Source organism: Phyllobates terribilis, unplaced genomic scaffold (genome assembly GCF_046119375.1).
Source record: "Phyllobates terribilis strain yellow unplaced genomic scaffold, ASM4611937v1 Scaffold_2__4_contigs__length_985480577, whole genome shotgun sequence".
NCBI classification, from domain to species: Eukaryota; Metazoa; Chordata; class Amphibia; order Anura; family Dendrobatidae; genus Phyllobates; species Phyllobates terribilis.
The window spans coordinates 333,550,163-333,577,185 of NW_027362762.1; the positions used below are offsets into that span (position 1 = coordinate 333,550,163).

At 42.6% G+C, this 27,023-nt stretch overlaps 1 protein-coding gene and 1 long non-coding RNA gene across 4 annotated transcripts in view; one reads left to right on the forward strand and one right to left on the reverse strand.

Annotated features, from left to right (window-relative positions):
* The window catches only part of LOC141208213 (uncharacterized), a 260,979-nt gene extending 247,129 nt beyond the window's left edge, over positions 1-13,850 (forward strand). Inside the window, exon 3 of the long non-coding RNA XR_012278454.1 lies at positions 6,846-13,850. This is a non-coding gene — a long non-coding RNA (uncharacterized lncRNA). The remainder of the gene's footprint in view (positions 1-6,845) is intronic.
* GABRG3 (gamma-aminobutyric acid type A receptor subunit gamma3) overlaps positions 1-27,023 on the reverse strand; it is a 1,111,975-nt gene that overhangs the window by 187,976 nt on the left and 896,976 nt on the right. The window lies entirely within an intron of this gene.

The following is a 27,023-nucleotide window of genomic DNA, read 5'->3' on the forward strand; positions in this document are numbered from 1 at the left end:
CTCAGACAACTCCCAGATAACTTTGGAGCGCTTCACAGGACCCCCTTTGTGTGTCCGTTGTCTGGTTTTTCTTACCAATGCTTCTGTCTGGCTGCCTCGGGCCTCCTCTTGGTAAACTTGGCGCCTGTTTCCCTGACTCTATGTGGTGCCTTCCAAGCAGGTGTAGCGAGGGGCTGCGCCACATAAAATGTCACAGCCTCCGGTTTCTAGCTGAGGGTCGTTTCCCGCCTCCACTAGTTTCGGGGACCGGTCTCCCCCTTTGGCCTGACCCCTCCACTCGCCCATCCGCACCCCTGGGATCCCTTCGTTCCTCGTTCCTGGAGCCTTCTCTGCTCCTCTTCCTTCCTTCTCCCTCTTTCAGGCCTGGGCCTCTGTTACTAGGCCCGCCTCTGGAGCAGAGCTCATGCAGGGCCCTTGCTCCCTGTCACTTCTGCTCAGACTTCTCTGCACTGAACTAAGATGGTGCCCACCTTTTATACTCCCTTCTCAATGCACCCAGGAACTGCTTCCTCCCTGCTCCTGCACTACAGGGTTCCCCTTCCTCAGTGTTCCCTCCCCCCACTCCAGCCAGGGACAGGGACTGTCGTGCCCATCTCAGGGGCATATTGGTCGCCCTGCCCCACGGCAATGTGGTGTAATGCATGGAGGTGTCGGGGTCCTGATCCACACTCCATCCTTACCTGAGAGTGAGATAACACACCTCTGGGTGAGGTGCAATACCTCTGTAGCAACCGAGCCCTCGGGGTGCTACAGTTCCATTTATCTTCAGCCTAGGTGACGTATTGCAATACAGGGCCGTGATTTTGGCTATAAAAGGGTCCCCTAGACCCCCTACCCCAAGCTTTTTAAGAGAATAATATATGGCTTGCCAGGAGACTCTATGGAATGCTTTCTCAGCATCCAACGAGACTATCTAATTACAATTTTTTAACTGCATCTAGCCCAGGAAATACTTTGTGCCTAGTTGCAGTGTCTGCTAGTCAGCGGATTATCCCGGCTGTTAAGCAAGCTACACCACCTGTAGTTTGGACACTTAATTTTTTCAAAGGAAATGCTTCGGGACCCCAGGATACTCAGTGAAGAGCATCAGGAGGCACCCCAAGGCATAGGGGCTGGGACTGGTGGTAGGACACCTTGCGGTGGACCACCGAGCTCGATCCTTATAAAAGCTTTTTAACTGCAGCAGCTTTAGTGGACGCTACTGGAGCTGGAATTACGCGGCTGCTGGCATGAGACTTGCCCTCCAATAGATCCTTGTAAAATGATTTAAAGTGTATTCATTCAAATTAGAGAGACAATTTAAATTAAAAAGCTTAGACACTTTTTCGGTTTTAGAAGGGCATGACATGCCTATATCTGTGTCTCCCCCTCCTTTTACTCCTCCACCTCTTTTCTTTTCGCATGACTATATGTACTTGTCACTTTTCCATGTGTTAGTTGTGTCTTCTGTGCAGTTTATCAGGTTTTGGACACCTTTGAAGGTGTTTTCTATGTGTTTCTATGTGTTTTTGTTTGCCTGCCATTGGTTTTAACGGTATTCGAAGGTGTTCGACGAACAGTTCGACGAACATAGGGGTGTTCGACGAACCAAACCGAACTCGAACACTATGGGGGTGGCTCAACACTAGTGCTCACTTGCTGGCTCTGATGAGAAGTGACGAGCCGGAAAGAGAGCGCACTTTCAGTGTGCATTATTAGGAGGAATTCCGGAGACAGGAGTCCAGCTTTGCCCCAGTAAGTGACGTTGCTTCTCATCAGAGCCGTCGAGGGAGCGAACTGTCACTGAGCATTCAAAAAACATTGTACAGTGACAAGATCCTACTGAGCATACATTGCAACTGACAATCGACGGATGCTCGGTAGAGCAGGGACTAGATCAGGCTCTGAAACGGACATTACTAATGACACTTTGTTTCAGGGTGGAGGCAGAGATTGCAGCAGTGACCACAGCCTCTTCTCCATGATGACTTTTTGATTGAGTATCCCATCATGCATTGGGAATTCTCAAACGAAGCAACATCAAACAGGAAGTAGGTAAAAAAATAAAGCAGTTAGCATAGTGGGGGAACTATAGATAATTTTTAATTAAAGTATAAAAGAGATTAGATTATTACATTCAATAGACAGACATTTAAGATTAAAATAAATGTTTGTTTTAGAAGACCCCTTTTTTTTAAAAAAAACTTCTTTAATCAACCTAAATGTTTTTGTTGATAGAAATCAAATTTATGAAACTTTTAGGAAATTCAGCAGTCTTTGCAAATTCTAACAATTTGTAATTTGATTTACCAAAAACATCATCTTCTACTTTATTTATTGGATTTGATGAAAAGTAAATTTTTGTTCTCTGATGAGATGGGGCCAGAGGAATTGAAGGGCACGATTCAAATAACTAGCTGCGTTGGTGAATCCAGCAGTGGTACTCTGATTCAGTGCAAATGTAGAAGTGGGAATCACTCATGAAGAGCAAGGCATTCAGGACTTTTCCCATTCCGAGGCACCTGGGAGTCAACAGACATGACCCCATCACCAACTCTAACAACATACAGCAATGCATCTGTCACAACCCTTATTCTTTTCATATCTGCAAGGTAAAACCCTGCCAAGCACTTTTACAGCTTGAGAGTTTGGGCAACAAAAAGCCATACTGTAATTCTCAGGCTGGATGAATTCCTGTCAACTGCATCTAGGCATTGCGTTCATGACAATGCCTGAAACATTGCAGCTTCCTCACGTTCCCTGAAATTGTTGTGAAGATGTACACCAACATGAGGAAGGTAATGGCCCTAGCCAGAGAAGTATTAGATCATTTCAATCATTCATTCATGGTAAAGATGCCCTCTAAAATGTATCAAAACAAAACAGTCTTCCTGAACGATACCTGAGTTGCCAAGTTTCAGCACACTGAAATTCAACACTGCGTATGTTGGAGCATCTGTATGAGCAGAGTAAACCAGTGACAGATTATATCATAGAACAAGCAAAATAGAGCTTGGATTACTTTGAATTCTGCCATTAAAAGCTGATAAGGGAGCATGCTGCCTACTGAAGAGACTACTAATTTTTTTGGTAGGTTTTGTCTGTTTAATGGCCAGTGTGAACATGCTCCTATTTTAAATGAATACCAACTTATACTCCAGTTCATTTTTTTCGGTTTAGTTTCAGGTTTCTGCACTTAGTGCAGGTAAAGGTGTAGCCTCTCTTCCTTTGAGCTGGACATTACTTTTACATAGCTTATACTTATGCTGGTGGGATGGCTTTTACCCTTTTTCGATTAAAAACAGTGTTTACTAACTACCCTATGTTATTTATATGCACTATTACCTATTCTTATTTACTTACAGCAGGGTATATATGATCATTTTGTTTATGTCTTAGGTTTTGTCTGTTTAATGGCCAGTGTGAACATGCTCCAATTTTGCATGCATACCAACTTATACTCCAGTTAATTTTTTTTGTTTAATATCCCTTTTACTGCTCCATCACTTCCACTGACACAGCCGATAGATGCCTACACATGGGTAAATAAACATGAAATTACTTTCAAAAAGGGATATTTTTGTATTGAGTAGCCATTGTTTCTTCACTTTCAAAACTGTTGCTGATCTGAAATTTTTATCTCCTCAGAGTACCCCTTTAAAGGGAACATGATAGCTGATACATGCTGCCTGGTTCACAGACAGCATGTTTCAGACTGTGGCTGCCTGAGCCACATATGTTTATCTGTCGACCAAGCTGCATGGGAGACTAGTCGACAGGTGGGTCCCGGTGGTGTCCTCTGCTCACTGTCAGTGACAGATCTCTCACTATAGGTGCACTGGAGATAGTTTTGCAGTCACCACCCACACAATGAACATACCAGCCCTGACAAATAGTTCTGATATTAATTATAGAAGAAATTGCATTTTGGAATTGGAAGCTTCACTTTTATTTTATAAAAACATAAGTACAAGTTACACAGTACATTACATAACTTCTAAACTGTCAGTATTCTGGATAATCTGATAATGCAATGCATCTTAACCCCTTGATGGCCAATGTATTAGTTTTTACCATTAATAAAGTTTCTTTTACATACTGTATAGTGTGTATATTTGCATATATACCAACAACAATATTTGATGGAGCTTTGTGACATAATATATTTTGCTTTGCCAGATGTAGTATGTGTTTGGCTACATATTACTCACATATGCACACATATTTAGCCCCAATTCACATAGTGGTCTCATCCCATTACAGCAATGCTGAGGGAGCTATTGGGGGCACAGAACATAGCCTGCACTACATAATCATTCACTATGTGCCCTACCTTCATTTTCTCTCTATTGATGGCCTTAGATGCACTTGTTGCACATATATGCAATATATCATTGTATTGGACAAGCAATTTCATACTGACCGTAATGATCCTAATTGGTATTACTGATCAAAATTCAGCTCTAATTAGTTTATCTTACATACTTCTTACTCTGCAGTAATCTTGAAGGATTTCTCTACTTGTGTTTTTTTTTTTCTATTAAAATGTCATTAATAATGACAGTGCACACTTATTGTTATAATTAATTTTTTTTAAAACAGGTTGACACTTATATAAAAAAAAAGTAGCAAAAAGCTAAACCTCACACTGGGAGAGGCTTGCTTCATAGAAAACATGCCAATAAAAGTAATACATTTCAGAAATTATTCACAGTGATGGAGAAATATAGAGGAATTTGCAGGTTAGACTCCAGGGCCAGACTGGGACCAAAATTCAGACCTGGCATTTGAAGCACACAGGCCCACTTCTGCTATTATACCTTTCAAGATAGTGAAACTACAAGTCATCGGCACAGTGAAAATGGCATATGCTGCTGACTAGCATAGCAAACAGACACTAAATTATGGCCCAATTTGAAAACTAATTGGAAAATGAACATTTGTTGGAATACACATTCAAGACTATCGCCTCTCTAAACAGGCCAGCGATCACTCAAGAAATTAGCCAAAAGCTCAATCGTTGCAATGATTTTTAAACGGCTTAAAAATCCTCATTCTTGGCAGCACATTGCTCTCTGTAACCAGGACATGGGCTGCCAAAAACATCACATTCTACTTACACATAATGATGGAATAAACAATATTCTGTGCACATTCAAGTGTGGTCAGTCTGTATGAACAGCCAGTTAACGACTGCTGCTCAACTTGTACATAGCTGATCTGTAATCATTTAATGACCAGGAGTGGCCCATCTAAAGGAGTCATTAGATGCAGAGCATGTCTAACTCCTGCCAAGTCTTGGGTGGGCTCCTCTCTACCTGCAGTCCCAAAGTACCTCTACCTCCACTTCTTCCTGCCACCTAGTTTGACATCTTTAGCAATCAAAAATACCAGGCAAGACTATGTGGGTAAAAAAAGGGGAGTGCATTTTGGGGGGCATGGATTCAATTTGCCAAAAATCATTTGGTAATGCTCTTTTAACACTGCTGATTTTTACTCAGTTGTTGTGGATCTTGTCGGTACAAGTCAAACTCCAGTGGCACGATTGAACCCCATAGACAATAATGTGGTTAGTTGAGCTTCCATCATGGGGCCAGGCATTTTACAGAACAAGATAGTGCAGCATATTATGCTATTCTGTTCAGCATTTTTATCAAGCTCAGTGACAGGAGCCTGAATTTGATTTTGTTAGCATGTCTCATCCTGTAAGTAGTGGCTGAATATATTAAACTTGCTGTACTGTTCGGGTCTATTTGACCTGAAAAAAAGTTTGTGAATCTGCAGATTATTTATTATGAGGATCTTCAAATCGTGGTTAGGTGAGTTTGTTTATGGATAGGTGTTGTTATTATGAGTGTTTTTTGTTATTTTAACTTCTTTTGTATGACATAATGATTGTTACATATGCACTATTCGATAGAGTTTTCAACAGATCTCCCACCATATTTTCAGTCACAAACGATTTATAGTATCATTGTGGATTATCTATTGCATCTACTATTATTTATCGATTTCTTCAGTTCCTGCCGGTAAGTGCGCTCATTACATTTGTAAGTTACTGCAGATGGATGGGCTTTGGAGTACAGGTCTGTTTCACTGAGTGTCCATTATTTCAAAAGTTGTATAAATATGTGGCAAAGATGTACATTGAGTGAAGCTGAATTGGAAAAGCTTGCCAAAGCCTCAGATTATGAAGAAGATATCCAACAGGAAAATTGTCCTCTGTTAACATCAGGTAATTCTCTAATAACTAGCCACTATTAGAGAAGTTTGGCATAAATGGATAGAGATTCTTCCAAAATTATACAATACTGGTGGAAATGCCAGTGTGGATGAACAACTTGTGGTATTCTGAGGTAACCTGTGACAACTTTTTTAAATCACACCAACTGAGGCAGCTGTTGCTAAAACGAAGACTTACAATACTGTAAGAAAAAGTAATCCTGAGCTGCCGCAAGGTATCCTTGGTAATAGAGATGTAAATAATTCAATGTTTTACTTTACTAGAGATACGACAGTGGTTTCTTACATTCCCCAAAAAAACAAAGAGGTCATTCTGATGAGCATGATGCACCATGACAATGCAGTAATAAGTCAAGATGACAAAAAGTTGCAGATGATATTAGATTAAAATGCCACCAAAGGGGCAGTTGATACACTAGATCAACTAATGGCTACATACACAATCAGATGCAAAACCAATTAGTGGCCAATAGTTTTATTTTATAACATTCTTGATTTATCTGTCTGCAATGCATTTGTTTTATGGCGTGAAATAAACCCTGATTGGAATGCCAATAAATTGCATAAATTAAGACTCTTTCTGGAAGAATTAGGAAAGTCACTTGTTATGTCATCTATTTTAGGAAGAAACTTAAAACCCTGAAGTGAAGGAGCAGCAGCCAAAGTAAACTGTATTCAGCATCATACTCAACAAAGCGAACCCACGGCCTCCACCAGCACTGGAAAAAGCCTAAAAAGGAAAAGATGCAGCATTTGTCCATCTTCATGTGATAAAACAAATATTACATGTTCTAGTTGTAGTAAATATGGGAAGTGGATGTTTCGCCCCCAGCAGTTCGCCCCCAGCAATTTGCCCCCGGGTACAACTTGCCCCCGCACATTTCGTCCCCAGCATTTGGCCCCCAGGATGTTTTTCTCCCGCACATTTCACCCCCGCACATATCACCCCCAGTTCGCCCCGGTCCGGGGGCGAAATGTGCGGGGGCGAAATGTGCGGGGGCGAAATGTACCAGGGGGCGAACTGATGGGGGCAAATTGCTGGGGGGCGAACTACTGTTGGGGCAAAACTTCCTATAACCAGTAAATATTCATGTAAAGCACATGTGTTATTTCTGTGCAGAATGTAAGAATGCCTGAATATTGCAATAAGTGAACCTGTACAACCTTTTTTCTAAAGAAAATTAAGCAAACTGGAGTTTTGATTTTCATTTTTCATTTGTTTTTGACCAACCATGTTCACATACAGATATATAAATGCAACTGATGTTCAAATAATACGCTTAGATTAGCTAAATGGCAAAATTAACAGACTTTAATAGTATAAGTGTATAGCCAATACCTTTAATATTATAAGTGTATAGTCAATACGAACAGAACAGCAAGGTTAAAGGAACTGTCCAGGCTGAAATGAAAAGTCTGCACTCACTCTAGGTGCCTGTAGACTGCCAAATTATAACAGTGTGTGCTGTGAAGATGATTCCTATGTATTCTCCATGCGGATTGGCAGTCATGTGACCACATGAATGAAATTTAAGAGAAGCCTGAACACATGTTTCGTCACATGAACACAAGTTTGCAAATCACATACATGTGATCCTGTGGTCGCCTACCCACACAAGGAAAAGCGTCATATGCACATTGCACACTGCAATGATCGGGCAATTTGCAGTCACGTAAAGTAACTGCAGACTTTTCACTTTAGCCCAGACAACCCCTTTAGGATTATATATATTTCAATCTCAGCTCTTCTGTCATTACTTTCATTCAAGCCTCTGTTGGGAAAAGAGGTGAAAATTGGGAATGCAAATACAGTAATGTGTATAGATATTGTAATTATCTCTATGTGTATAGGAAGCAGGGTGTGAGTGAATGTAACCTGTGCATAGCAGAGGTGTGTGTGTATTGTGTAAGGCGCATATAATGTATGTATGTATACATTATATAATATATACAGTAATTAGAACTATCTGCATGTGTATTGGCCGTAACCTGTACATAGCAGAGCTGTGTGTAATATGCATACAGTGATGTTTACAGGCTGGGCTATCCCTTGTAAGGCGGCGGTGTTCACACCGTGCAGTAACTGAGGCAGTGACCCAAGCAAGTCCAACATAAGCAGCTTTTATTCAGCAACTCACGGGTAAACAGAAAAGTCCTCCGGTTTGCAACCGGGTTAACATGAGTCCATAAACAACGGTTGCCGTGGGCAACGTCTGCACCGGGCAGCTCAGAGCCTGACGGGTGCAGAGCCTTCCCAGGCGTGGGTTCAGTTACACACAGGCCCGCTGAGCTTTCCTGCTATGTTTCTAGCAGGTCCCTATACTTAACAACACTATTCCTTAATGCAGGGTTTTTAAAGGACTTGTGGCAAGAGCCACTGGAAAACCCGGGTTGGAGGGAGGAGGCCGTCCCATTGCCTTCCTGTAGCCTTCTCCAAGAAATGAAGGCCCTGCCGGGTTTTACTAATTTGCTTTAGACAGGTCAATGCTCACCTTCATTCCTGCATTGCAGCCGCAGGTGAGTTTGTGACTGCAATGCACTCCAATGGATTTAATAGGTCTCTGTACACATTCTGGGGGATATTTAACGTCCCTTGTATACAATCCCGGTCACTGCCTCACATATCCCCCCCTCTGTTCAAACTTGTGGGGTTGAACATTTGACACCATACAGGGTGCCCGGGACAGGGCATCCGTGTTTTCCTGCTACTTCCCAGGGCGATGTTCTACAGAGAAACCAAAATTTTGCAGTGACAGGAACCACCTGGTGACTCGCGTATTCCTCTCCTTGGCATTCCTCATCCATACCAAGGGTGAGTTGTCCGTCACCAAGCGGAACTGACGCCCGAGTAAATAATAACATAGTAAGTAATAACGTCCTTCTCTACCACGCTATAGTTTTTCTCTGTCGGGACAAGTTTTCTACTCAAGTAGGTGACCGGGTGCTCTTCACCATTTACTTTTTGTGATAATACCACCCCTAGGCCTCCTTCCGAGGCATCTGTCTGTGCAATGAAGGTTTCCTTGAAGTTGGGGCTGATGAGGACCGGCTGTCCACACAGAGCCAACTTCATGGACTGAAACTCTTCTTCTGCCAGTGGGTTCCACCGAACCATTACCGATTTTTTCCCTTTCAAGAGATCGGTCAGGGCCGCCGTTCTCCCGGCAAAATTAGGTATAAACCGGCGGTAATACCCAAGGATGCCAAGGAACGCCCTCACCTGCATTGTACTTGAAGGTTTAGGCCAGTTTTTTATGGCCTCAACTTTATTGATTTGGGGCTTGATAACTCCTCGTCCAATTACATACCCCAAATATCGGGCTTCCTCTAGCCCTATTGCACATTTTTGGGGGTTTACCGTTAACCCCGTGGCTCTGAGAGAATCCAGCACCGCTTGTACCTGGGATAGATGCGTATGCCAGTCAGTGCTAAAGATGATAATATCATCTAGGTACGCGGACACGTACTCCTGATGAGTCTTGAGCACTATGTCCATCAACCTCTGGAATGTAGCCGGGGCCCCATCTAACGCAAAAGGTAAGTTCATAGTGATATAGACCCTCCGGAGTTATGAAGGTGGTCTTTTCCTTCGCCGACTTCGTGAGAGGTACCTGCCAGTAACCCTTGGTGAGATCGAACATGGTAAAGTACTGGGCCTGCCCCAGTCTCTCAATGAGCTCACCCACCCTGGGCATTGGATAAAGGTCAAACTTTGACACTTCATTTAATTTCCAGAAATCTTTACAGAAGCCTAACGATCCGTCTGGTTTCAGAATCAGTACGATAGGGCTTGCCCACTCACTCAGTGATTCCTCGATGACGCCTAACTGGAGCATTTGTTTTACCTCAGCTGTGATGGCTTGCCTCTGGGCTTCGGGTACCCGGTACAGTATCATTCGCACCCTATCCCCAGGTTCGGTGACAATGTCATGTTGGAGAACTGTAGTCCTACCCGGTAGCTCTGAGAACACGTCGGTATTCGGCTGCACCAGCGAGCGAGCCTCCCATCGCTGCTGTTTAGTGAGAGCATCACTTATCCTGACCTCTCCCTGGCTGAAGGTAGAGAACTCTCTGGCGATATGCCCAAAGTGACGTGTGTAACTAAACACTCTCGATCTTTCCAAGGTTTTAGCAGGTTTACATGATAAAGCTGCTCAGGTTTCCTCCTCCCGGGCTGATACACCCGGTAATTTACCTCCCCCACCTTTTCTCAAACCTCATATGGCCCTTGCCACTGGGCCATGAGCTTACTCTCGGCTGTGGGTACCAGTACTAACACCCGATTGCCCTTGTTAAAAGACCTGACCGTGGCTCTTTTATTATATATGTGCCTCTGGGCTGCCTGGGCGTTTTTTCATTGAAGACAAATTAAATGAAGATAATAATACCAAAGAATTTGTGATTGCAATCATTTTCAGGAAGAAACTGAGTATTATCTGACAGAATTGCATGGGTGCCAATACTTTTAGCCACCACTGTACAAGTATATGTTGTTGGCCACGAGCGGATTTTACAATAGGCCCTACCAAGTCCATTGCAATCAGCTCAAAATGTACCTCTATCACTGGCAGAGGTACCAATGGGCTACGGAAACTGGCAGAGGGTAGGGTCAGTTGACATTCGGGGCAAGATTTGCAGTACTTTTGGACCTCCGTGTTAATCCCAGGCCAAAATAACCGCTGCAAGATACGTTCTTGTGTCTTTTTAACCCCTAAGTGTCCACCCAGCAGGTGTGTGTGCCATCTCCAGAACTGCCCGATGGTACGACTGAGGTACCACTAACTGTTCCATGACCTCGTCCCTGATTTTATCTACCCTATAGAGCAACTCACCGTTGAGTAAAATGTGTGGAAATACAGTATCTGCACCGGGCTGTTGAGCTATGCCACTTACCTCTAACACCCTTTCACGGGCCCGAGTCAGGGTGCGATCCTGTAGCTGAGCTGTCCCAAATGTGCCCAGGGACACTTCCAGCTCGAGGATCGATGGGGTCTCCTCGACCTCTCCTGCCAACACCTCTAGGGGAGATCTATCGGGGTCACACTTTGTCCCTAGGTTTGACACCCCTATGGCAGGTACCCCTGACTCGGGTTTGTTGGGTACAGCGCCTGTAATAAATTTTACCGGGGGAGAGTGGATTTTGTTTTTCCACGGAGTCCAGAACAGGGGCAAGTCTCTTCCCAACACAGTCCCATAGGGAAGAGTTTTTACCACCCCACCACATGATTTATGTTGCCACATGGTGTGGACAAACTACCTCTGCGGTTGGGTACTCTCGGAGGTCCCCATGGATACACACAACTCCGACTGGGGTTGTCTTCTGCCACCAGTGACCCATGTACTAAAGTCACTAGGCTCCCCGAGTCTAGGAGGGCCTCCGTGGGGTACCCATTAACCAATACCTGGCACAGTTGGGGTTCACTGTCCGAGGGGTCGGCATTCGCAGTGCAGACGGTCTGGGCGTACATTGAGACCTTGAGACCTGGCAGTTATACCCAGAGTCCATGGGCTCCATCCTCAGGGGGCAGTTATTAACCACATGTCCCGTCCACTGACACCGCCAACACCTAATGGTGGGGATACTGTTAGTTCTTATGACCATTTGGGAGGGAACCAGTTTCCTGCTACTCTCACTCCGGGGTACCCCTTCAGCACGGGTATGGTGCTGATTGTCCTTAGCAGAGGGACGCGACCCCCTTCCCGGTTCCTGGGTTGGCAGGGATTGGCGTGACAGCCAGGAGGGGGCAGAGTCCAGGATAAAGTTCTGAGTGGCCGAGTAGCGCTCGATCAGGTTGACCACCTGGTCGAGGGCGCCGGGTCTCCTTGCCCCACCCAACGTTGGATAGCGGCCGGCAGAGTCCTCACCAGCCAGTTGACCACCACCCTCTCCACCTTCTGGGCTGGAGACTCAGGCTGGAGCCACCTCTTGACCAGCTGAAAAAGGTTATAAGCCTGAAACCGGGCAGGTCGGGTCTCCACAAAGGCCCATGAAAACACGCGCTGAGCCCTCACGTACGTATTGACTCCCAGCTGGGCAAGCATCTCACCTTTGAGCCTCTGGTAGACCTGGGCATCCTCCTGACTGAGGTCGAAGTAGGCCTTCTGGGCATCACCGATCAAAAACGGAGCCACCACTTCCACCCACTGGCCGGCTGGTAGGTTTTCCCACTCTGCTGTGCATTCGTAGATGGTCAGGAAGGCTTCCACATCGTCCTCCGGTCCCATCTTCCTCAACGCTGATCGAACCTTGTCCCAGGTTTCTCGACGTCAATCGGTGTTGTGGCCATTTCCCGCAGGGCAGCAATCTGTTGCAGCAACAGTTCATTTGTTTTTTGCTGCTGCTGGTACAGTAGCTGCTGCTGATTATGCTCCTGCTGTTGCCGCTGGAGACTCAGGTTCTGCTCCTGCTGTTGCCGTTAGAGACTCTGGTGCTGCTCCTGCTGTTGCCGCTGAGACTGCAGCTGCTGCTGCTGAGTGAGTACCAGCTGCTTTAACAGCTCCTCCATTTTGTTCACGGGGTGGGGCTGGAAGATGGCAGGCCGGATTGTGGTCATGCAGCTGCCGGCGGGGTACAATCAGTTACAATGCCCGCATTCTCCACCAAGCTGTAAGGCGGCGGTGTTCACACCATGCAGTAACTGAGGCAGTGACCCAAGCAAGTCCAAAATAAACAGCTTTTATTCAGCAACTCACGGGTAAACAGAAAAGTCCTCCGGTTTGCAGCCGGGTTAACATGAGTCCTTAAACAACGGTTGCCTTGGGCAATGGCCGCGCTGGGCCGCTCAGAGCCTGATGGGTGCAGAGCCTTCCCAGGCATAGGTTCAGCTACACACAGGCCCACCAGCTTTCCTGCTATGTTTCTAGCAGGTCCCAATACTGAACAACACTACTCCTTAATGCAGGGTTTTTAAAGGACTTGTGGCAAGAGCCACTGGAAAACCCGGGTTGGAGGGAGGAGGCCGTCCCACTGCCTTTCTGTAGCCTCCTCCAAGAAATGAAGGCCCTGCCGGGTTTTACTAATCTGCCTTAGCCAGATAGCCTGACCAGGTCATTGCTCACCTTCATTCCTGCATTGCAGCCGCAGGTGAGTTTGTGACTGCAATGCACTCCAATGGATTTAATAGGTCTTTGTACACATTCTGGGGGATATATAACGTCCCTCGTATATGATCCCGGTCACTGCCTCACACCCTATACACAGTTCTACTGGCTTCATATTATACACATTCAGATAATTCTATATGCATTTTATGCTCCTTACACACACACGCCTCTGCTCACATTACTGTATAAGCATTCACAATTTCCACCTCTTTTGCCAGAGAGATTTGAATGAAAGTAATGTCAGTAAAACAGAACTGAGCTTGGAACATATAGACTTCGTTAAAAGATGCAAAAGCGCAATAGGGTCTCATGCAAGTAATAAAAGAAGATCAAAAGGTAATAATGCTCACCTTATAAGGTTGTGTATGATCCAACCACTAAAAATACAAAGCTTCCAGCTACTGCAGCTCCCTGGGATTATAATGAAATATGCCACGGGCGATGGAAGTATCCGGCGCTGCTGGATAAATGACAACCCACAATGAACAATTAAATGTTGGTTTAATATCAATGCGTTTCAATTCATAGGCTAGGAACATGTGGAAGAAGGAGTCAGAGTGACTCTGAAACGCATTGACATTAAACCAACATTTCATTGTCCATTGTGGGTTGTCATTTATCCAGCAGTGCAGGATATTTACATCACCGTGGCTTATTACAAATAGACTTCAGCACACTGCTCACACAGCTCTATACTATTCCCTGAACACTGGTGTTGCTTCTGAAAGACCACTGCAACCCTGAATCCCCCTATCCCTTCATTGTAAAAGCTGCTACATATAAGCTTGTGTGCATTTCTATTTAACCTCCCTCACTTACCAACACTGAAACAAGGTAAACACCTGCACCTTTAGTTTAGTCCTCCCGTCGTCCCCACTGCCGGCTCCCTGGTCCACTGGTGGAGAGTTCTGCTGCTGCTACAGAGTAAGAGAGGCTTTCACCTCTTTCTGCTGCTCCTGAGCTCCTCAAACCTGTTGTTACTGATCATATCAAAGGTGAGTCAGGAGAATGAGCAGCTCACAGCAGGAATTGGCCCATCCGGCAATTGCCAGTAATGTCACATGGGCAGTCCAGCCCTGTTAGACACCATGGAATCTATTCATCAAGACCTGTGTTTTCCAAGCTGGGTTTGATAAAAGCACAGGGTGAGGTGCGAGGTGCCTGATTCATTTAAAGTCACACAACTTTTAATGAATCAGGCGAGGTGCAAATCTTACTGCAGACAGGGATTTGAGTAAGATTCCTGGCATAATGAAATCCACCACTCAACATGAATTCGATGAGCAGGGGTTTAGATGAGCATGCCCCATTACACTCCTGTCCAGTCCAGCTCTCCCACTGTCAAACCTATGCAAAAATGGCATGGAAATGACAAAAGTTTAAAAATTCTTGCAGAGCTTTGTGCAAAATTTTGCATCTTTACAAAATCTTTTTACACAAGTTTTTTAATATAATATCTGTGATGAACAGGGGCCGATATTTCTGACTACATTACAAATAGTATACAGTCCTGGCAGAAATTATTGACACAAAGGTGCCAACACTTTCGACCATTACTGTATGTCTATGGTTACACAGGATGTTAGATTTATACTAATATTAAAGCACTTGCTTTGCTGGAGTGGTGATTTAAATGTAATTCCTTTGCATCCTGTCTGATACTCACCTGCTGCCACCTTCATCGTTTTCCAGCGTCACTCCCATCAGTCTCTGGCAAAAAGTGACCTGCTGTCAGCTCCAGAGTTTCATGGAGCAGCAGGGAGATCACTTTTCAATAAAAGTTTATGAGAGCCTCATTCTGGCCTCGTTCTGGCTCTCATAGACATGCATTGAGAGCTTGTGACATAGCTTCTGAATTCCGGCCACTCAGAAGCTGCAGTAACAAGATGGCGTTTGGGACCGAACCGGTGCAGAAAAACGGTGAAGACGCCGGAGGGTGAATATATGACTGGGGGAAGGGGACTTACATTTAAAGTGCCACCCCAGTGCTGAAAAAAAACAAAAATGCTGGAGTGCTGCTTTAAGTTATAAAGTGCCATAATATTATTTGGTGTTGAACAGAGTAAATCAATTCAAAGCGAATGCAAAAACAGCGCAAATTGGATACACTAAGGAAAGAAGCTCTAGCCAAATGAGCTTAGAGCAAGTGATTAATTTAAGGAAGACATATCTTCAATTCTTATAGATGGATGAGTATGCAGAGTGTGTCTAAAGTTTACAAATTAAAAAATTCTTTATGATGTGATCAAAGTCTTAACATTATTTTTTTTCAAACCTTAGTTGGAGAGACCATGTACTCATTTATGTTTAGGGCTCCTTTAACCTTTAGAGTGACTTCACATAATGTACATTTTGTTGCAGAAAGTTTTTAGTTAACTGAAATTACCATATTCAGAAAAATTCAGCTGATTTTCAATCCTAGAAACTTCCTCATCAATATCGGAAGCATCTGAATTCCTTCTTAAAAATTGTGGGTTTCAATATACTGAGCCTCTAAAGTTTTAAGGTGGCTTCATGAGATATGTGTGCAATTTTATTAAAGGTGCGGTTGACTGCATGGCCAAAACTTGTTGACCTACCGTTGGCTAATGGCTGCACAATAGTGAAAAATAATCATGTGGCCATTGTCTAGCTGTAGGGGAGTGTAGTTTTAATCGCATGGACAGCCGTACTGTGTGGTTGCAACCTTTTAGAAGAAAAATGAGTTATTATATTACTGATATTCTTAACAACTCACTTTGATAACTAATCTCCAAAATAAAGAAATGTCAGTAAAATTGTAGTCATACACTGTAGATGGTTAACATATACAAGTCTTGCTGTGCATTATATTATATTACCCACATAAGATCATTCTGTAAAGTGCTTTTTGCTCTATGCATTTTTTTTTGGTCATATTGTTCGTTCAAGCTCTCCAATAGAATATTATCGTTGGAATGCTTTCTTCTTTATCTCGTTCCTTAGCTTTCACCGAAGGTAGCTATCAAGAGGATATAGTAATAGTTTTTTGTCTCAGTTGCTATGTGCACTTGTCAAGGTTTGTGTATAGCAGAGTTGAAACGCTTTTAGGAGAAAACAAAGTACTCACATTCTTTGATGTTTAAAATGCTACAGATGTACAGACCACTCATTGGTAATGATGCTCAAATGCATTTTTCTATTAACAAGCTGTTGTCTGTTAAAAAAAAATAGTCTACCCAAATTTTCTATTGATAAACATCAGCATGCTTAAATTAGTGATTATATGTGAAAATTTGCTGCCGTACAGCATATCATCAAACTTTTTCTGTGTTTGTCAAAGTGAAGTCAAGTGGAAACTTGACTGAACTCCATGAATGCTTTTCCTTCACCTCCACTGATAAAAGAAAAGTGATGACAGTGAATCAACAAAACCTACTGTCCAAAACTAATAAAAGATAGTCATGGAAGAGAGAAGCTATATTTTCTGCTTGTTTTGCTTGACAAACTTCCAAGGAGCTCCCACAGCTATAGCATAATATGTATCTGTTCTTAGAACAATGTAGCAATGGCAAATATAATTTATTGCCTGTACAAAGATAGAACAGAAAATGTTTCCCAAATGGGAAAGTGCAATAAAGTTTATTGCTCTGTTTATGAATTGCAAGACAGCATACACTGTATGGTATTATGCTATATGAAGATATACGCTGTCAGTGTCCTTAGGAAATAAAAATAACCAAATGAGACAGGATTATAAATGGTCATTCAGGGAATAAATAATATACAATAAGATGATTACAAATGAACATGCTTTTTTCAGTCGGGATATAAAATTGCTACTGTTATGCACTGTAAATTTTAATTTATTATTAAATCATTTCAAAGGGGTTATATCTTGATGAGTGATGGATGAGGCCGCAGCAGTTTTCTCTACTAGGCTCGTTATTGAGGAACTCACAGTGAGCATTTGGTATATACACCTCTGAATCCAATGCATGGAGTATATACAGTATATACAGTGGGGAATCATGTGCGCTCAGGCTTAATAGAAGATACAGTGGGGAAAAAACGTATTTAATATACTGTATATTTTGCAAGTTTTCCCACCTACAAAGAATGGAAAGGTCTGAAATTTTTATCGTAGGTACACTTCAACTGTAAGAGACAGAATCTAAAAATAAAAAATAGAAAATCACATTGTATGATTTTTAAATAATTAAATTGTATTTTATTGCATGAAATAAGTATTTGATCACCTACTAACCAGCAAGAATTCTGGCTCTCATGGACCTGTTAGTTTTTCTTTAAGAAACTCAATGTTGCCCAGCGACAGCCCCGAAACCTGAAAGATCAGGAGAAGATCAGTATGGAGGAATGGGCCAAAATCCCTGCTGTAGTGTGCAAACTTGGCCAAGAACTACAAGAATCGTCTAACCTCTGTAATTGCAAACAAAGGTTTCTGCACCAAAAATTAAGTTCTATTTTTCTATTGTATCAAATACTTATTTCATGCAATAAAATGGAAATTAATTATGTAAAAATCATACAATGTGATTTTCTGGATTTTATTTAAGATTCTGTCTGTCACAGTTGAACTATACCTACGATAAAAATTACAGACCTCTCCATTCTTTGTAGGAGGGAAAACATGCAAAATCGGAAGTGTATCAAATACTTATTTTCCCCACTATATATGTACAGTACAGACCAAAAGTTTGGACACACCTTCTCATTTAAAGACTTTTCTGTATTTTCATGACTTTGAAAATTGTACATTCACACTGAAGGCATCAAAACTATGAATAAACACATGTGGAATTATGTACTTAACAGAAAAGTGTGAAACAACTGAAAATATGTCTTATATTCTAGGTTCTTCAAAGTAGCCACCTTTTGCTTTGATAACTGCTTTGCACACTCATGGCATTCTCTTGATGAGCTTCAAGAGGTAGTCACCGGAAATGGTCTTCCAACAATCTTGAAGGAGTTCCCAGAGATGCTTAGTACTTGTTGGCCCTTTTGCCTTCACTCTGCGGTCCAGCTCACCCCAAACCATCTCGATTGGGTTCAGGTCTGGTGACTGTGGAGGCCAGGTCATCTGGCGTAGCACCCCATCACTCTCTTTCTTGGTCAAATAGCCCTTCCACAGCCTGGAGGTGTGTTTGTGGTCATTGTCCTGTTGAAAAATAAATGATGGTCCAACTAAACGCAAACAGATGGAATAGCATGTCGCTGCAAGATGCTGTGGTAGCCATGCTGGTTCAGTATGCCTTCAATTTTGAATAAATCCCCAACAGTGTCACCAGCAAAGCACCCCCACACCATCACACCTCCTCCTCCATGCTTCACGGTGGGAACCAGGCGTGTAGAGTCCATCCGTTCACCTTTTCTGCATCGCACAAAGACACAGTGGTTGGAACAAAAGATCTCAAATTTGGACTCATCAGACCAAAGCACAGATTTCCACTGGTCTAATGTCCATTCCTTGTGTTCTTTAGCCCAAACAAGTCTCTTCTGCTTCTTGCCTGTCCTTAGCAGTGGTTTCCTAGCAGCTATTTTACCATGAAGGCCTGCTGCACAAAGTCTCCTCTTAACAGTTGTTGTAGAGATGTGTCTGCAGCTAGAACTCTGTGTGGCATTGACCTGGTCTCTAATCTGAGCTGCTGTTTACCTGCGATTTCTCAGGCTGGTGACTCGGATAAACTTATCCTCAGAAGCAGAGGTGACTCTTGGTCTTCCTTTCCTGGGGTGGTCCTCATGTGAGCCAGTTTCTTTGTAGCGCTTGATGGTTTTTGCAACTGCACTTGGGGACACTTTCAAAGTTTGCCCAATTTTTCGGACTGACTGACCTTCATTTCTTAAAGTAATGATAGCCACTTGTTTTTCTTTACTTAGCTGCTTTTTTCTTGCCATAATACAAATTCTAACAGTCTATTCAGTAGGACTATCAGCTGTGTATCCACCTGACTTCTGCACAACACAACTGATGTTCCCAACCCCATTTATAAGGCAAGACATCCCACTTATTAAACCTGACAGGGCACACCTGTGAAGTGAAAACCATTTCCGGTGACTACCTCTTGAAGCTCATCAAGAGAATGCCAAGAGTATGCAAAGCAGTAATCAAAGCAAAAGGTGGCTACTTTGAAGAACCTAGAATATAAGACATATTTTCAGTTGTTTCACACTTTTTTGTTAAGTATATAATTCCACATGTGTTAATTCATAGTTTTGATGCCTTCAGTGTGAATGTACAATTTTCATAGTCATGAAAATACAGAAAAGTCTTTAAATGAGAAGGTGTGTCCAAACTTTTGGTCTGTACTGTACATATATAGTGGGGAAAATAAGTATTTGATACACTGCCGATTTTGCATGTTTTCCCACACACATTCATACATACACTACCGTTCAAAAGTTTGGGGTCATTTAGAAATGTCATTATTTTTGAAAGAAAAGCACATTTTTTTTCAATGAAGCTAACATTAAATGAGTCAGAAATACACTCTATACATTGTTAATGTGGTAAATGACTATTCTAGCTGCAAACGTCTTGTTTTTATTGCAATATCTACATAGGTGTATAGAGGCCCATTCCAACAACCATCACTTCAGTGTTTTAATGGTACATTGTGTTTGCTAACTGTGTAAGAAGGCTAATGGATGTTTAGAAAACCCTAGAAAACCCTTGCTCAAGCATATTAGCCCAGCTGAAAATGGTTTGGCTGATTTGAGAAGCTATAAAATTGACCTTCTTTTGAGCTAGTTGATAATCTGGAGCATTACATTTGTTTGTTCTATGAAACTCTCAAAATGGCCAAAAAAAGAGAACTTTCATGTGAAACTCGACAGTCTATTCTTGTTCTTAGAAATGAAGGCTATTCCATGCAAGAAATTGCCAAGAAACTTAAGATTTCCTACAACGGTGTATACTTCTCCCTTCAGAGGAGAGAACAAACAGGCTCTAATCAGAGTAGAAAGAGAAGTGGGAGGCCCCGCTGCACAACTGAGCAACAAGACAAGTACATTAGAGTCTCTAGTTTGAGAAATCGACGCCTCACAGCTCCTCAACTGGCAGCTTCATTAAATAGTTCATACAAAGCGCCAGTGTCAACGTCTATAGTGAAGAGGCAACTCAAGGATGCTGGCCTTCAGGGCAAAGTGGAAAAGAAAAAGCCATATCTGAGACTGGCAATTAAAAGGAAAAGATTAATATGGGCAAAAGAACACAGACATTGGACAGAGGAAGATTGGAAAAAAGTTTTATGGACAGACGAATCAAAGTTTGAGTTGTTTGGATCACACAAAAGAACATGTGTGAGACGCAGAACAACTGAAAAGATGTTGGAAGAGAGCCTGACACCATCTGTCAAGCATGGTGGAAGTAATGAGATGGTCTGGGGTTGCTTTGGTGCTGGTAAAGTGGGAGATTTGTACAAGGTAAATGAAATTTTGAATAAAGAAGGCTATCACTCCATTTTGCAATGCCATGCCATACCCTGTGGACAGCGCTTTATTGGAGCCAATTTCATCCTACAACAGGACAATAACCCAAAGCACACCTCCAAATTATACATGAAGAATTTAGGGAAGAAGCAGGCAGCTGGTATTCTATCTGTAATGGAGTGGCCAGCGCAGTCAAAAGATTTCAACTCCATTGAGCTGTTGTGGGAGCAGCTTGACCGTATTGTACGTAAAAAGTGCCCATCAAGCCAATCCAACTTGTGGGAGGGGCTTCAGGAAGCAAGAGGTGAAATTTCTCAAGATTACCTCAGCAAATTAACAGCTAGAATGCCCAAGGTCTGCAATGCTGTAATTGCTGCAAAGGGAGCATTCTTTGACGAAAGAAAAGTTTGATGGAGTAAATTATTCTTTCTAATAAAAATCATTATTTCTAACCTTGTCAATGTCTGGACCATATTTTCTATTCATTTTGCAACTCATTTGATAAATAAAAGTATGAGTTTTCATGGAAAACATAAAATTGTCTGGGTGACCCCAAACTTTTGAACTGTAGTGTGTATGTATATATATATATATATATATATATATATATATATATATATATATATATATATATATACAGTGCTGGCCAAAAGTATTGGCACCCCTGCAATTTTGTCAGATAATACTCAGTTTCTTCCTGAAAATGATTGCAATCACAAATTCTTTGGTATTATTATCTTCATTTAATTTGCTTGCAAGGAAAAAACACAAAAGAGAATGAAGCAAAAATCAAATCATTGATCATTTCACACAAAACTCCAAAAATGGGCCAGACAAAAGTATTGGCACTCTCAGCCTAATACTTGGTTGCACAACCTTTAGCCAAAATAACTGCGAACAACCGCTTCCGGTAACCATCAATGAGTTTCTTACAATGCTCTGCTGGAATTGTAGACCATTCTTCTTTGGCAAACTGCTCCAGGTCCCTGATATTTGAAGGGTGCCTTCTCCAAACTGCCATTTTGAGATCTCTCCACAGGTGTTCTATGGGATTCAGGTCTGGACTCATTGCTGGCCACCTTAGAAGTCTCCAGTGCTTTCTCTCAAACCATTTTATAGTGCTTTTGGAAGTGTGTTTTGGGTCATTGTCCTGCTGGAAGACCCATGACCTCTGAGGGAGACCCAGCTTTCTCACACTGGGACCTACATTATCTTGCAAAATTTGTTGGTAGTCTTCAGACTTCATAATGCCATGCACACGGTCAAGCAGTCCAGTGCCAGAGGCAGCAAAGCAACCCCAAAACATCAGGGAGCCTCCGCCATGTTTGACTGTAGGGACCGTGTTCTTTTCTTTGAATACCTCTTTTTTTTTCCTGCACACTCTATGTTGATGCTTTTTCCCAAAAAGCTCTACTTGTGTCTCATCTGACCAGAGAACATTCTTCCAAAATGTTTTAGGCTTTCTCAGGTAAGTTTTGGCAAACTCCAGCCTGGCTTTTTTATGTCTCGGGGTAAGAAGTGGGGTCTTCCTGGGTATCCTACCATACAGTCCCTTTTCATTCAGACGCTGACAGATAGTACAGGTTGACACTATTGTTCCCTCGGACTGCAGGGCAGCTTGAACTTGTTTGGATGTTAGTCAAGGTTCTTTATCCACCATCCGCACAATCTTGCGTTGAAATATCTCGTCAATTTTTCTTTTCCATCCACATCTAGGGAGGTTAGCCACAGTGCCATGGGCTTTAAAATTCTTGATGACACTGTGCACGGAAGACACAGGAACATTCAGGTCTTTGGAGATGGACTTGTAGCCTTGAGATTGCTCATGCTTTCTCACAATTTGGTTTCTCAAGTCCTCAGACAGTTCTTTGGTCTTCTTTCTTTTCTCCATGCTCAATGTGGTACACACAAGGACACAGGACAAAGGTTGAGTCAACTTTAATCCATGTTAACTGGCTGCAAGTGTGATTTAGTTATTGCCAACACCTGTTAGGTGCCACAGGTTAGTTACAGGTGCTGTTAATTACACGAATTAGAGAAGCATCACATGATTTTTCAAAGGGTGCCAATACTTTTGTCCACCCGCTTTTTTAGGTTTGGTGTGGAATTATATCCAATTTGGCTTTAGGACTATTCATTTTGTGTTTTTTCATTGCAAGCAAATTAAATGAAGATAATACCAAAGAATTTGTGATTGCAATCATTTTCAGGAAGAAACTGAGTATTATCTGACAGAATTGCAGGGGTGCCAATACTTTTGGCCACCACTGTATATATATATACAGTACAGACCAAAAGTTTGGACACACCTTCTCATTTAAAGATTTTTCTGTATTGTCATGACTATGAAAATTGTACATTCACTCTGAAGGCATCAAAACTATGATTTAACACATGAGGAATTATATACTTAACAAAAAAGTGTGAAACAACTGAAAATATGTCTTATATTCTAGGTTCTTCAAACTAGCCACCTTTTGCTTTGATGACTGCTTTGCACACTCTTGGCATTCTCTTGATGAGCTTCAAGAGGTAGTCACCAGAAATGGTCTTCCAACAATCTTGAAGGAGTTCCCAGAGATGCTTAGCACTTGTTGGCCCTTTTGCCTTCACTCTGCGTTCCAGCTCACCCCAAAATATCTCAATTGGGTTCAGGTCTGGTGACTGTGGAGGCCAGGTCATCTGGCGTAGCACCCCATCACTCTCCTCCTTGGTCAAATAGCCCTTACACAGCCTGGAGATGTGTTTGGGGTCATTGTCTTGTTGAAAAATAAATGATGGTCCAACTAAACGCAAACCGGATGGAATAGCATGCCGCTGCAAGATGCTGTGGTAGCCATGCTGGTTCAGTATGCCTTCAATTTTGAATAAATCCCCAACAGTGTCACCAGCAAAGCACCCCCACACCATCACACCTCCTCCTCCATGCTTCACGGTGGGAACCAGGCATGTAGAATCCATCCGTTCACCTTTTCTGCGTCGCACAAAGACACGGTGGTCTGAACCAAAGATCTCAAATTTGGACTCATCAGACCAAAGCACAGATTTCCACTGGTTTAATGTCCATTCCTTGTGTTCTTTAGCCCAAACAAGTCTCTTCTGCTTGTTGCCTGTCCTTAGCAGCGGTTTCCTAGCAGCTATTTTACCATGAAGGCCTGCTGCACAAAGTCTCCTCTTAACAGTTGTTGAAGAGATGTGTCTGCTGCTAGAACTCTGTGCGGCATTGACCTGGTCTCTAATCTGATCTGCTGTTAACCAGCGATTTCTGAGGCTCGTGACTCGGATAAACTTATCCTCAGAAGCAGAGGTGACTCTTGGTCTTCCTTTCCTGGGGCGGTCCTCATGTGAGCCAGTTTCTTTGTAGCGCTTGATGGTTTTTGCAGCTGCACTTGGGGACACTTTCAAAGTTTTCCCTATTTTTCGGACTGACTGACCTTCATTTCTTAAAGTAATGATGGCCACTCATTTTTCTTAGCTGCTTTTTTCTTGCCATAATACAAATTCTAACAGTGTATTTAGTAGGACTATCAGCTGTGTATCCACCAGACTTCTGCACAACACAACTGATGGTCCCAACCCCATTTATGAGGCAAGAAATCCCACTTATAAAACCTGACAGGGCACACCTGTGAAGTGAAAACTATTTCCGGTGACTACCTCTTGAAGCTCATCAAGAGAATGCCAAGAGTGTGCAAAGCAGTCATCAAAGCAAAAGGTGGCTACTTTGAAGAACCTAGAATATAAGACATATTTTCAGTTGTATATACATACACACACAAACTCTCATACAATCACTGCTAACTCCACAATAACAAAACTGCCACCACAAAACTAACAGCTGCCACCATCAATTGTTTATACAGGCCGATTGGACACACATTACAGGTAGTGTATGGCTTCAGGGGTGCAATTTACAGAGCAAGTGATATGGAGCTATTAAATTTTATATATTTAATCTGGAAAAATAGGCAGTGTTTGCAAAAAATTATACAAAATGTGCAAAGAACAATATGGCATATACAATTACATGCAATAAAAGAAATAACAAAAGAAAAGTACTAAACCTGCATCACGGAAATGGCTCAGGGCTTAGTGCAGGGAAGCACCCCTTTTAGGAAAATGAACAGTACCACAGCAAGCTGTATCTTTCAGGACTGACAAATGACAAAAACCCAAATTCTGATTTTCATTAGATCAAGGTTACACTCACATACCTTCACTTGGTGAGCTCACATGGGGGGCTGATCATGGGATGTGTCTAGGTCTTTAGAAGATTATGAGGTTCTCAACTTTCAAGATATCTTTGCCCCTGGTGGTCCCAGGCGGGAGATATTGTTGTGATGTTTCCTGTCACGATTTTACCTTTCTATAGAGATGAAACATGGCTTGAATGGTATCATCCATCAGACCAATATTAAGTTGGAGGTGTCTGGCTGGCCTTATGGTAATGTCAGTGAATGTGTTGTGTTAGTCCCTTCGCTCCGACTCCAAAAATATGTCTCCCATAAATATCGGATCAATGCAAACCCCAATATTTATCACTAACCAGTGGCTCCAGAGTGTCTGAGATAATTAATTGAATTAGAAGAAGCCCTGTACTTCACCGCCTTTTGAATATACAAATCCTAGACTTGGTTGCTGGTTCTCAGCAGATCCTTTGTTGTAAATACCTGTTCATGGCAGGAGGTCCTACTTCAATGGAGGTTGAAGTGTCCATTCTTTCTCACTTCCCCAGTTATAATTAATGTCTTATTAATGTGAGGATGATATGTCCCCTCTCTGGTGCTGTCTTTATGAATTTTGCAATTTTTATCTGCAACAGTATTATATCCCATACTTTACAGTGCTTAAATAAAATTTAACAATAAAACCAAAATTGTAAATATGTCTAACAATTAGTCTGCATGATTAAAAAGGCCATACAGTATTTTCTATGGAGGGGAAAAGTATAAACCCTGTCAGGGAACAGCCAGGGTATCTTGCAAATATCCCACCACTGCCACTAATTTGTCAGGAAACAGACAGGGGATCTCACAGATATATCACTGCTGCCACCTAGTTGTCAGGAACCAGAACTCTGCTGCATTCAATCGTCAGGATAATTATGCAATTGACTAATTATTGATGGACGAGGCCACAGCAGCTTTCATTATTAGGCAGGTTATTTCACTCTTCCTAGTGAACATATAGTGTATACACATCCAATTCCAGCACATAGAATATAGGGACATAAAGGAATCATGTCCCCTGGCAAATACTACAGCACAGTGAGCAGAGAATCAATATAAAGTTATGCTTAGCACACTGAGGGATATGACCAAACTCTTTGTATAGTGATTAGTGTTGAGCCACCCCCGTAGTGTTCGAGTTCGGTTCGGTTCGTCGAACACCCGTGTGTTCGCCGAACTGTTCGTCGAACTGTTCGTCGAACACCTTCGAACACCGTTAAAACCAATGGCAGGCAAACAAAAACACATAGAAAACACCTTCAAAGGTGTCCAAAAGCTGACAAACTGCTCAGAAGACACAACTAACACATGGAAAAGTGACAAGTACATATAGTCATGCGAAAATAAAAGAGGTGGAGGAGTAAAAGGAGGGGGAGACACAGATATAGGCATGTCATGCCCTTCTAAAATCCAAAAAGTGAGAAGCCGACACGGCCAGTCCGCTCCTGCCCGTGCCACCTCCGTGTCGCCGGGTTTGTGCCAGAGCCGCGGTGAACCCTGATGGCCAGCCCCCCTATCCCAATACTGGTGCCTGTCCGCTGGTGGGTCGAGCGAGCCCCCCTGTGGTGGAGGCAGCTCTAAGCTTTTTAATTTAAATTGTCTCTCTAATTTGAATGAATACACTTTAAATCCATTTACAAGGATCTATTGGAGGGCAAGTCTCATGCCAGCAGCCGCGTAATTCCAGCTCCAGTAGCGTCCACTAAAGCTGCTGCAGTTAAAAAGCTTTTATAAGGATCGAGCTCGGCTGTCCACCGCAGGGCATCCTACTGCCAGTCCCAGCCCCTATGCCTTGGGGTGCCTCCTGATGCTTTTCACTGAGTATCCCATGGTCCCGAAGCATTTCCTTTGAAAAAAATAAGTGTCTAAACTACAGGTGGTGTAGCTTGCTTAACAGCCGGGATAATCCGCTGACTAGCAGACACTGCTACTAGGCACAAAGTATTTCCTGGGCTAGATGCAGTTAAAAATTTGTAATTAGATACTCTCGTTGGATGCTGAGAAAGCATTCCATAGAGTCTCCTGGCACGCCATATATGATTCTCTTAAAAAGCTTGGGGT